This window comes from Theropithecus gelada, chromosome 5 (genome assembly GCF_003255815.1).
Source record: "Theropithecus gelada isolate Dixy chromosome 5, Tgel_1.0, whole genome shotgun sequence".
In the NCBI taxonomy this organism is placed as follows: Eukaryota; Metazoa; Chordata; class Mammalia; order Primates; family Cercopithecidae; genus Theropithecus; species Theropithecus gelada.
Genome location: NC_037672.1, coordinates 41,293,382 through 41,306,776, shown reverse-complemented (window position 1 = coordinate 41,306,776; position 13,395 = coordinate 41,293,382). Strand labels below are relative to the sequence as shown.

Here is a 13,395-nt window from a genome sequence, read left to right as displayed (position 1 = left end):
TATGTGTGTACACATACCTACATATATGTGTACGTAAAAAGAGGAGAGAGAAATCTGAGCCCAGGAGGTCAAGGCTGCAGTGAGCTGATTGTACCACTGCACTGTAGCCTGGGTGACAGAGTGAGACCCCATCTCAAAAAAAAAAAAAAAAAAATACCAGTTCCAGGAAAACCCTGCCAGATTGAGTTTCTTCCTTTACTCAGCACCAGAAGAGCTACTTGAGTTTTCTTCCTTTGTTCAGCACCAAAAGAGCCATTCTCATACTTAATTTGAACTACCAGGATCTTCAAGTATTTAAATCATTATCATCTAACAAAGTCAGCTGTAAGCTAATTGTTGCCCCATTTTCCAACTGATTTCCACAAGACAGCAAAGATTCACTGAGGTTCAGGCCTGGAAGAGATGGCAGAGGCCATGGAGTCTAAGTGGCTTTACCAATGAAAAGACTGCCAGACGCGGTGGCTCACACCTGTAATCCCAGCACTTTGGGAAGTCGAGGCGGGCAGATCACTTGACGTCAGGAGTTTTGAGACCAGCCTGGCCAACATGGCGAAACCCCATCTCTACTAAAAATACAAAAATTAGCCAGGCATGGTGGCACGTGCCTGTAATCCCAGCTACTTGGGAGGCTGAGGCAGGAGAAACGCTTCAACCCAGGAAGCAGAGGTGAGCCAAGATCATGGCACTGGACTGCAGCCTGGGTGACAGAGTGTGACTCTGTCTCAAAAAAAAAAAAAAAAAGACCAAGGCGCTTAGTGTTTGGTGGAGCCAGAAGAAGGACTCACCCTTCTGACTCTTGGTTCAAAGCTCTTTCCATCTGTATGAGAAGTTGCCTGAGTCTGTACTTTTGGTTTCTAGTCCACCTCCTCCTTAGTAGAACAGATCCATCCTAGAGAAATTTCAGGGAGCAAAATGGAGTAAAAACAAAAAACACCATGCCTACTTGAAATAAAGTTGCACTACAGTTTCCACTAGATAAAATAAAAATATTAAAAGAGGCAACTAATCTTAAAAAAAAAAAAAAAAACCCATACAAACAAAATCCACTTCCTTTTGTATCATAAAAAACAAAACATTCTTACTGAGAAGTATAGAGAGGAAAATTAAATTAACCCATAATCGCATCTCCCACAGACTTGTTAGCATTTTACTCTATTTCCTCGAAGGATTTTTTTTTAATCCATGCATGACCAAAAAATGTAACTTTATATATATAAAGGAAAAAAGTAACATCTCAATTTTGGAAATTGATAACATATTTAAAAAATGACTGTACTGTACTCAAAAAGTTATGAAATAGAGGGATGGAAAAGAAAAAGATAACATCTCACAGTTTCAGGGATGAGATGTAGGTACATCAGTTTTCTGCAAAGGAAGGAAGGATTAAGAGAAGAGGCTTGCTAATGTGTGGGGACTCATATGGGATTCTGGAAAGGTGTCCTTTCAGTATGGGGTGGTCGCTCTGGTATTCCAGGAGCACATGGCTGTGTCTGGTCATTGAACGTTCCCAGGGCTTGTGCGTCATTTGGACAGCAGCCAGCGACAGCAGCCAGCAGATGGGCAGCTAATAGCCTTCCTTCTCCAGTGGCCCGGTGCCAGGGGACCATTACCCACACCTGAGTCTCCCAGCAGCTGGAGAGAAGGCAGGTCATCCCATTGCTCTGTGGACTCAGTTTGGGTCAGAGACAAGGACAGGCTCAACAGTAGGTCAAAGTGAGGCACTGACTTGGCTAAGAGGGTCTCTGTGTTCTCATCTGTAAAAACATGACTCAAGAAAGGAACTGCTAAGCCAATCATCCAGAACACTAAAAATAGAATTCTCTACTGAGTCCTAAGCCAGAGCCAGGTCCTAGGCAAGTGTGCTTTATATCCAAAACACAGTGTCCCCAGGCTGAAGGAAGTGATGGATCCCAGTAACACAGATTTCAGTGAGTCGGGGAGCATGGGCTTACGCAGCGGTTGAGCTCCTCCCCACTCCTGGTGACCCCAGGGGTAGGAGTAGGGGACTCACCCATGTCAGGAACAGTTCCAGTTCCCCTGATGAGGAGGCAATATGGGGTCATGACTAAGAGTAGCGACTCTGGCATCTGACCGTCTGGATTCAAATCCCAGCTCTACTTTCTGTAACATTGGGAGAAGTTCCTTAATTTCTCTTTGCCTCTATTTCCCATCTGTAGAATGGGGATAATTAAAAGTACTCGTGGTTATTGTCACAGGGTTCTTGTCACCATTAAAAATGATAATGTGTGTAAAGTGTTTGGCAAAGTACCTGGAGCTAAATGCTCTATAATTTCTAGCTATTACAGTAATTAGAGGTCACCCTTACCCACATACCATCCATGTTCTCCTCCTCTGAACATATGCACGTGCGCGTGCGCGCACGCACACACACACACACACACACACAAATGTCCCCGAACCCCATGAGAAGGCTGATCCGCCAGGCACAGCCATCTCCCACAGAGCACTCTGGGATCCAGGGCACAAACTGCAGCACTGGGGGAAGAGAGGCCCTCCCAGGTCTCAACTGCTGTTCTGATGCCTAGAGTCTCACAAAACCCTCCACGCACATAGGAACTTCAGGGTTTGCGCTCAGTCTCTCTCTTCTCTTTCATGTCTACTGAATCTCAACCAAGTCCTTCTTTCATGTGACACCTCTGAGCAGCTCTCATGGCTCCTCAGTGTGAATTAGAAAAGATATTCATACCGCCCAAGCAAATGCAACCCAGTGGCCAGATGTCAGCCCACTTGCCCCTTTGGCCAGGCCCTCTTGTACTCTGAACACCTGGACTTTGTGGCCTGAATGGCAGAATGGAGCCTGTGACATGGCCTCCCCTTCATTCCTCTTCTCTTCCTCTCTCCCTCTTCAGCACCCTACCCAGAATGACTTCTCCCTGAACCTCCTCCTGAAACAACATCAACAAAAAGCCTTAATGTGTATCAGTTCATGCAAATAGATATTTGGGTGGGAGTAGGGAATATCATTCGTCTACACATGAGAATTATCTAGAATGTCAGTTAGGGACCAGCCAGAATACCCTATTAATACATGATTATCTTATTTAATCCACCAGGCACCCTCATGAGCAACTTTTATTATCTCCATTTTAAAGATGGGGAAACTAAAGGCCAGAGAGGTTAAGTGACCTACCCAGTGTCACACAGTGTAAGTAATGCAGAACATCAAACCCAGGTCTGTTTTACTGCAAAATCTACCCTCATAACCACTAGTCAGGTTCATCATAGCTAATGTGATCCAACTTCCCAATGGTTAAAATAAGAGCTACTCAAAGCAATCAAATATTAAGATGTAATCAGATACTATCAAAGCAGTTATACAAAGAATACTGTGAAGTAAATAAAAAATGAATCAATATATTTATCAAAAGTGATCAAAGTGTAATTATGATGGGTAATCAAATCAATCAAGTATTAATACACATTAGCATTTTCAACATCTAATTATAGAGCACATAATCAAAATATAATGGTGACAAGGGTAATAACAGTGACTCTTTAAAATTGCTCATCTAAAAATTCAGCATTCTTATCCAACCAGAGCCAAATCCAGACTCTAACAAATCTGATGGGCATCACTCAGAATCATTCTCTGGTCCCACGAGGACCCCTCTAATTAGAGTGCTCATATCATTTATCCTTTACATTTTGAAACTGAAAGAGGACTCTGTTAATAATTACATCAGATCAGTCGGCCCAGGCAGACACAGACATTACCTTACCTGTAATAAGCTCTGTTCCCAAAATTAAAAAAAAATGAATCCAAACTTTAAAAGAATAATTATTAAGTCAATATTTTGTGTGGAACCGATGCTAGATATTAGAAATACAATTGGCAGCAAATTGTCATTTCAGGTTTCATATTTTCTGTTAGGAAACACAGACAAGAAGATCTTAGAAAGTTAAGCTACAATGCAATAAACTTCACAGTGGGGACAAAACAGAATGCTGTGGAAGCACATAGAGAGAGAATTGTTGCAGTTATCTACGCAGTTATCTGCACAAAATACCATCCCAAAACATAGTGGCTCAAAGCAATAACAATTTTCTTATATCTCATCAATGTTGTGGGTCACAAATTCAGGCAGGGTTCAGCTGGGTGATTTTTGTGTTAACCGTGGCGTCAATGGGAGTCACTCAGTGTCATCCATTTTGTGGGTGGGCTGGTCTGGAGAGTACAAGATAACAAGATAACACAGTTACATGTCTTGCTCCCTGGCAGAGATGGCTGGAATGCTGGATCTAATTGGAATTGTCCCCTAGAACACCTACATATGGTCTCTCTACCATGGTGGCCTTGGGTACTTGGATTTCTTACACAGCAGCTCAGGGCTCCAAAAGTGAGTGTTCCAGCAAATAAGGTGGAAGTTGCATGACCTTTGATGACCTGGCTTTAGAAGTCACACCATTTCGCTTCCACCATACTTTATTGGTTGAAGCAGTCATGAGTACATGTCAAGCAGTTGTGACATAGTTTCTACCTCTTTGGAGTGAGTGTCAAATAACTTGCAGCTTTATTTATTGCCTCAAGAACCAAAGCCAGGTTTTGAGGATAGAGGCAGGATTCTATAGCTGAAGGATGACTAGGAATTAGCTCACAGAGAGAGGGCAAAAGGATAGGTGGAGTTTTGCAAAGGTCCGCAAGATGAAAGAGGCCATGGATTGTTTAGGAAAGTGAAAGTGGTGAAGCAGGGTGTGTAAGGAGAATGGAGAAAGAATTTGCACTGAACAAATGCGTGAGATGATACCGAATTCAAAATCTGGCCATGTTTGAGTTCAGGATCTGGCACAAAAAAGATGTTCAATAAATAAGAATGAATGAACAAATGAATGAAAGAATAAGCAGAGTGAAAAGAGAAGATGGTCTAACATAATGCTTTCAGACTTCTTTTTTTTTTTTTTTTTTTTTTTTTTTTGGGATGGAGTCTCACTCTGCACTCATCGCCCAGGCTATAGTGTAGTGGTGCGATCTCGGCTCACTGCAATCTCTGCCTCCTGGGTTCAAGCTATTCTCCTGCCTCAGCCTCCCAAGTAGCTGGGATTACAGGTACCCAACACCATGCCCAGCTGATTTTTTTGTATTTTTAGTAGAGACGGGGTTTTGCCATGTTGTCCAGGCTGGTTTCGAACTCCTTACCTCAAGTGATCCACCCTCCTCGGCCTCCCAAAGTGCTGGCATTACAGGCGTAAGCCACTGTGCCTGGCCTGGACTTTCTTTAACAGAAACCTTAGGAGGAAATACCTGTTGTATTTTTTATGTGTGTAGTTGTGATAGATTACATCACAGCCTAATACACAAAAGCACATACACATACTTATATGTGTTAAAGTTTCAAGAAATCATATTAACCTGTATTATGGGTAATACACTCTGACATCCAATCTGTTCTCTTCAGTTCTATTTCATTATTTTCCAAATGCGGGTCATAATTCACGGAATTGGTTCAAGGCTCACCAAGGCTTTGAGACTCACAGTTTGAAAGATACTGGTCTAAAGGAAAGAGCAAGCTTAGAGACGTGAGGGTCAAGTTAAGTCCTGATTCCATTCCTTGTGATTTGAGCAAGACACACTTACCTACTTAGTTCCATAATATGTATTTCACAAAGTTGTTTTGAGGTAAACAAAAGATGCAAAAATGTCACTGAAATCTACAGAGCATAAAGCATAAAAGTGTCCTTTATTTTCTTTCTTTCTTTTTTTAACATCCCGCAATCTGACTTTCTGTGAGCATCATGATTTTCAAGCAGGGGATGGGGCTAGGGTGTCTCCAGGAACTGGACGTGGGGAGAGCGGACAGCCAGTTATTCTCTTCGCCTGTCAGGCCAATTCCCCACCCTTCTCTTCCTCTCCCCTTCTCTTTGGATTGCATCACCCAATCTGCTTGATCTTTGGCTTCCATTTCTATTTGACCACTGGGTGGCACCAGCGGGAAAATCAAAGGACAGGAAGAAAAAGACACTGGAGTGCTGAATCCTCTGTTTCCTCCTCACCTGGCCACATCTTGGCAGTGGCTGCACTCTAATATGACCACAGCTCCTGCCTTCCCAATTCTGTAACATCAACCCCCACCCCAGCTTCATCAGGCCTGGGGAAGCACCAGCCCCACTGTGGCTAAACCTGGAGCGCTTCATACTCCCACTCCTCCCAGTAAATAACCTCGTCACTAAACCCTTTTCCATGAGACCCTCTGAGAGTGCCAGATGTCCCCTGTGTGATCTGACTGACCCAAGAGGTCACATGAAAATGGGCCTAGGACCCTTTGTATTTGTGGACATGGGAACCAAGAGAAAGAATCAACAGGCTGGGATGACATCATCATTGGGCATTCTAGACCTTCAAAAGCGTGTTTATCCTTCAGGTCATCCTACACTGACTATGATGTCAAAGCCAAAGGTTAAGTCCTGCTTCTCTCAAAACTCCCAAATCTCTCCCACCTCTGAACTATTACCTAAAATTCCTTTAACCAAAGACCAAGTGTTTAACTGGGTAAACAGGTAAACAGACATTAAAAACTTTTAAATATGAACTTCTTCCAGAGGAAACACATTGAAGTGAACATGTTCTGGTTTCAGTTGGGGTGAAACCTCTCGTCTCGGTGCTTTTTTTCCCTGAATGATCATGACCTTGAGAAGGATGTGTGTGTGTGTGTGTGTGTGTGTGTGTGTGTCAGGGGGGTGGGTGCTGTGGGACAAGGGATAAGAAGAGACACTGTGATGTTGTGATATAATAAGAAATACATATATTGGTCTTTCTTTCCTGGCACACAGCTCCTAAAACCCTTGGAATCTGGGAAGAAATAAGGGTTTATTTGTGTGCTAAGGAGATGACTGATGGCTGGGAGCTCCTGGATTGCTTTGGGATGGGGGCTAGTTGGTTGGGAACCAACCACGTGATTAGAGGGCTTTCAGCCCCATCCCCAGACCTCGGAGGAGGAGAGAGTGGCTAAAGGTTGAGATGATCATCAACGGCCAGTGATTTAACCAGTCATGTCTAAGTGATGAAGCCTCTATAAAAACCCAAAAGGACAGGATTCTGAGAGTTTACAGGTTGCTGAAACATGTGGAGGTGGTGGAGGGTGGTGCATCCAGAGAGCGCGTGGGAGAGCTCTGCCCCTACCTCTATGACTTGTCCCATGCATCTCTTCCATCTGGCTGGTCCTGAGATGTATCTGTTGGGACTCACAAAACAGTGCCCCAAAGTATGGTGTTTTGGCATGCTGAGTGCTTTGAACTACAGGAGAATCTCTCTGACCTCCTGATCCCTTGCCTCTCACCTCTCATTCCCTCCCAAGGCCCTCTTGAAGCACAAGGAGATGTTTTCTCTGCAATTTCCCGTATCTGACTAAGGGAAGTTCCTTCATTATGAATGTAGTTGCTGTGAACCTCCTCCCTGATATCTTCATTAACCAGAGAAGATTAATTCACACAGCAGGAGAGGAGACTAGAGGACTCAACTCCCAGGACACAAGGCCTGGACAGACTTTTCACCTATTCTTCTGAAGGCGGCTACCTGCGAGATTTTTTCTGCACAATAAGACAATCTTTATTCACAACGCAGTCTCTCCCCTCACCCTCCGATAGCTTTTCACCACCACCCTCCGGGAACCTCCAAGTTTCGATTTCTCTGTAGTTCAAACTGCTATTTAAGCTTCAAGTATCTCGCCCTTTTTTGAATCTCATACTTTGAGATTCTCCCATGCATATGCATTATAAATTTGCGTGCCTTTTCTCCTGTTCATTTATCTATTGTCAGTTGATTTTCATAGATTCAACTTATCAAACCTTCAGAGAACAGAGGAGAAATTTAAAACTCCCATACAAGTCCTTTTATAATAAATGGGTAATACTAAGTAAATCACTTTCCTGAGTTCTGTGAGCAGTGGTAGCAAAAGATCAAACTTCAGGAGGGGGTCATGGGAACCTCTGATTTATAGCCAGTAGGTCAGAAACACAGGCAACAGGCCAGGAACGGTGGCTCATGCCTGTAATCCCAGCACTTTGGGAGGCCAAGGTGGGTGATTCACAAGATCAGGAGTTCAAGACCAACCTGGCCAAGAGACCAGCCTGGCCAATATGGTGAAACCCCGTCTCTACTAAAAATACAAAAATTAGCTGGGCATGGTGGCGTGTGCCTGTAATCCCAGCTACTCGGGAGGCTGAGGAAGGAGAATTGCTTGAACCAGGGAGGTGGATGTTGCAGTGAGCCGAGATTGTGCCATTGCACTCCAGCCTGGGTGACAGAGCAAGACTCTGTCTCAAAAAGGAGAGAGAGAGAGAGAGAGAAAGGAAGAAAGAAAGAAAGTGAGAGAGAGAAAGAGAGAGAGAGAGAAAGAAATAAGGAAGGAAGGAAAGAAAGAAAGAAGGAAAGAGAGAAAGAAAGAAAGAAAGAAGGAAAGAAAGAAAAAGAAAGAAAGAAAGAAAGAAAGAAAGAAAGAAAGAAAGAAAGAAAGAAAGAAAGAAAGAAAGAAAGAAGGGAGGGAGGGAGGGAGGGAAGGAGGGAGGGAGGGAGAAAAGAAAGGAAGGAAGGAAGGAAGAAAAGAAAGAAAGAAAGAAAAAGAAAGAAAGAAAGAAAGAAAGAAAGAAAGAAAGAAAGAAAGAAAGAGAAAGAAAGAAAGAAAGAGGGGAGGGAGGGAAGGAAGGAGGGAAGGAAGGAAGGAAGGAAGAAAGGAAGGAAGGAAGGAAGGAAGGAAGGAAGCAAGCACAGGTAACAACTTGGACTTGTGTCTGAAGTGAGGGCAGTCTTGTGGGACTGAGCCCCTAACCTGTGGGATCTGACACGATTTCCAGGTGGACATCATCCTTTCTTTTGGTTCCTTTTTTTTTTTTTCTTTTGAGCCAAGGTCTTGCTCTGTCACCCAGGCTGGAGTGCACTGGCACCATCATAGCTCACTGCAGCCTCAACTCCCCAGGTTCAAGAGATTCTGCCACTTTAGCCTCCCAAGTAGCTGGGGCCACAGGTGCATATCATCACACCCGGCTAATTTTTAAAAACATTTTTTGTAGAAACAGGATCTTGCTATGTTGCCCAGGCTGGTCTTAAACTCCTGGGCTTAAGCAATTCTCCCACCTCAGCCTCCCGAAGTGCTGGGATTACGGGCTTGAGCCACCATGCCCAGTCAATAGCATCAAATTGAGTTACATTGTATGACAATTAAGTCAGTGTCTTCCACAAAGTGGAGAATTGCATGGTGTGGAGGGAAAGCCCATACATTTTGGTGACCAGAATTGCGACAGTATAGGAGAGGAAAAGTTGTTTTTTCCCAGCAAGCATTGATGACACAAAGATATCAAAGCGAAACTAGACTCTGGGAAGACAACCAGACGATGATACAACTCTGCCTCCTACCCAGGTAATCTTCTCATCTGTGAGGATATGGAACTCCAACCTCTTCCTGGACACCTGATGATCCCCTTGTGATGGGCTCAGAGTCTTGAAACAGAACTATGAGCTCATCTCATATCCCAATCCAGCAGCACAGAAACCTCAGACTGTCAGGCCCAAGACTGGCACTTCTTCTTTCCCAACCCTTTTCTTTCTCTCTTTCCTTTCTTTTCTCCCTTAATTCCTTCTTCCTTCATCCCAGGATTTACACTATTACCTTTTAGGCAAAACATCCTGAATATGTAGAATAAACTAATTAAGTCAATTTCCCAACTGTTATTTGTTAAGCCTATGCAAGATCTCAAATTTTAGTTATTTGTATACCTACTATGCAATTTTTTCTATTCTGTGGGCCACCAATATTCTTTTCTCTAAGTCAACTAATTCTTTAACTTAAACCCTGTTTGAGTTTCATCCTGGCTGGTTGCGGTGTCTCACACCTATGATCCCAGCGCTTTGGGAGGCCAAGGCGGGTGGATCACTTGAGCTCAGGAGTTCAAGACCAACCTAGCCAACATGGTGAAACCTCGTCTTTACTAAAAACACAAAAATTAGCCAAGCGTGATGGCATGCACCTGTAATCCCAGCTACTCAGGAGACTGAGGTGGGAGGATCACTTGAACCTGGGAGGCAGAGGTTGCAGTGAGTCGAGATCACCCCACTGTTCTCCAGCCTGGGCAACACAGCAAGTCTCTGTCTTTAAAAAAAAAAAAACCCTTCATCCTAAATACAACACATCAGTAAAATAACAGATTTGGTTAACTTGTATTTTTTCTTATTACACATTAAAATAAATATATTAAATATATTTCTAAAACGTATAATACTGTCAATATATAAAAAGAAAAATATTTGTTGTGTGCTACTTAAAATCACCTCACTTATCACAGATGGTGCATATGCCACACTTTAGAATTTTTTAGGAGTACAGGCACAATTCTTGCTGTCACAGAGCTTTACATCTGGTAACAGATAAAGGGAGAGGAAGATTTCACAGCAACTAGATACATGGTGAAAAGGCAGACTATAGTTAAATCCCAAAGCGTGAGGCCAAGGCAGGAAAGAAAATGAGAGATCAGAAAAATAGAGACGCCAGCAGGGGAGAGAAGGGCTGACAGGCCAGGAAGGATGAATCCATGCTAAATGTATTGATGTAGAGGTTACATTTAAATCTCCAAAGCCTCCCCAAAGCTACAGGACAAATGGCCAATTTCTCAGCACATCTGCCCCCTCATGACTGACCTCTGACCATCCTTGTGGGCTAATCTCCCAGCATATTCCTAGATAGTCTCTTTTGTAAACTGCTTATTCTTCCCGAAATTCACCATCTTCTCCCTCCACAGTACATCCACTCACATTCCTCCCTTTACCTAGAAAACTCTCCAACACTTCTGTCTTTTTTGGCCAATTTCTTTATTATTATTATTATTAATTATTATTTTAGTAGAGATGGGGTGTCATTATGTTGCCCAGGCTGAACTAAAACTCCTGCCCTCATGAGATCCTCCCACCTTGGCATCCCAGTGTGCTGGGATTACGAGAATGAGCCACTGCACCCAGCCCTTATGGCCAATTTCTTTCTTTTTTTTTTTTTTTTGAGATGGAGTTTTGCTCTTGTTGCCCAGGCTGGAGTACAATGGTTTGATCTTGGCTCACTGCAACCTCCACCTCCTGGGTTCAAGCAATTCTCCTGCCTCGGCCTCCCAAGAAGCTGAGATTACAGGCATGCACCACCACACCTAGCTAATTTTTGTATTTTTAGCAGAGGCAGGGTTTCTCCATGTTGGTCAGGCTGGCCTTGAACTCCCGACCTCAGGTGATCCACTTGCCTTAGCCTCCCAAAGTGCTGAGATTACAGGTGTGAGCCACCATGCCCAGCCTGGCCAATTTCTTTTCTTTTCTTTTTCTTTCTTTTTTTTTTTTTTTTTTTTTTTTTTTTTTTAGACAGGTTCTCTGTCACCCAGCCTGGAGTGCAGTGGCATGATCTTAGCTCACTGGAGTGTTGACCTCCCAGGCTCAAGCAATCCTCCTGTCTTAGCCATCCGAGTAACTGGGACTACAGGCATGCATCACCATGTCTGGCTAATTTTAAAATTTTTTTGGAGAGATAAAGTCTCACTGTGTTGCCCAGGCTGGTCTCTAATTCCTGGGCCCAATCAATCCTCCCACGTCGGCCTTGCAAAGTGCTAGGATTATAGGCATGAGCCACCGTGCCTGGTCCTTTTGGCCAATTTCTTTTAAACTCAGTTCAACTATCCCATTTTCTCTGATGACTGCTTGTCAGATTTCACGGCACTCTTATGCAAATGAAGAAATGTTGCTTCCTCTGGCTGGTCCAATGGACGGAGAGCCTCAGTACTTGGTGAGCAAATGGCACCTTGTGTAAATAGAAATGCAATGTTTCCCCTGGATGTTTGCAGCTCTATGCTAGAGCCCATGAGCTAGGTTTCTGCCCTTCTGGCCTGGCGCCTGTGTGCAGTGCACACCCTGTGCAACATAACTGGCAGACCTGCCTTGTCTACACAAACTCACGCAGAGTTAGCTTCATTCCCTCCTCATGTTTATTGATTTATTCATATTCCACCAATGAACAGTCAACAGATTGAAAGGTCTTCATCTATCTATCTCGGAATCTTTGGCAACTAATAGAGGATCTATAAACTGTTGCAGAATGAATATTTGCTAGACAAATGATGATCAATCAGTGAATATATGTTGAAATGGTTCAGAAAACCATAGGCACTGGGAAACTTTGCAGAAAGAGAATGAATTCAAACTAGAATGAATTTTAACTCAGCACCTAACCACATTGCCCAATACACAAATTGTACTAACTTCTTACATGATGTGGGCAGAAAATACCTCCAAGTGGCCACAGGGTGCAACGAACAATGACAAACCTTCATCTGGACAGAAACATGATCTGCCTCCCTTATCCCAAAGACTAACCACTGCTTAGGGAAGAAACCATGCCTGTCTTGTTCCACGCTGTGCCACTAGAGCCCACGTAATAGTACTTGTTCAACAAATATTGGATTGAATAAGTAAGTTAAAGTATAAACTCTTTGCCTACCTTGTTTTGTATATACATATGTATATGTGTGCATATATATATGTATGCATGTATATATACATATTTTATATATATATATATATATATTTTTTAAAGGAGTCTCGCTTTGTCGCCCAGGCTGGAGTGCAATGGCACGATCTCAGCTCAGTGCAAGCTCTGCACTCCAGGTTCACGCCATTCTCCTGCCTCAGCCTCTGGAGTAGCTGGAACTACAGGCACCCACCACCACGCCCGGCTAATTTTTTGTATTTTTAGTAGAGACGGGGTTTCGCAGTATTAGCCAGGATGGTCTCGATCTTCTGACATGATCTGCCCGCCTTGGTCTCCCAAAGTGTTGGGATTACAGGCGTGAGTCATTGCGCCCAGCCATATATTTTTAAATGATGGGTGGAAGGGTGTAGGCTTAGTAGACCCAACACTCCGATAAAAGCACAGTGAACGCAATGGTTCAGATGTGCAAAAAAAGGGGAGGGGTATTTTGTCACCCTAACTGTTCACATCACATTCTTAAGTCCCATTCCTGTTGACTGTGGAAAAGAAACTTAAACTTGAAAATTAAAGATAATTCAATTTCTTCTAATTTAAAACAGACCCTTTGGGTCTAACTCAGTCTCCTCTGAATAAATGTTCACTTGGTTCAGGCCAGGTGCAGTGGCTTATGCCTGTAATCCCAGCACTTTCAGAGGATGAGGCAGGTGGATCGCCCGAGGTCAGGAGTTCGAGACCAGCCTGGCCAAGATAGTGAAACTCTGTCTCTACTAAAAATACAAAAAATTAGCTGGGCATGGTGGCAGGCACCTGTAATCTCAGCTACTTGGGAGGCTGAGGCAGAATTGCTTGAACCCGGGAGGTGGCGGTTGCAGTGAGCCCAGATCGTGCCATTGCACTCCAGCCTAGACAACAAAAGCAAAACTCTGTCTCA

The 13,395-nt window shown here is 43.5% G+C and overlaps 1 long non-coding RNA gene across 1 annotated transcript in view; it reads left to right on the top strand.

Moving 5' to 3' along the window:
- LOC112625440 overlaps positions 1-9,660 on the top strand; it is a 94,084-nt gene extending 84,424 nt beyond the window's left edge. Inside the window, exon 2 of the long non-coding RNA XR_003119592.1 lies at positions 9,369-9,660. This is a non-coding gene — a long non-coding RNA (uncharacterized LOC112625440). The remainder of the gene's footprint in view (positions 1-9,368) is intronic.
- The last annotated feature ends 3,735 nt before the right edge of the window (positions 9,661-13,395 follow it).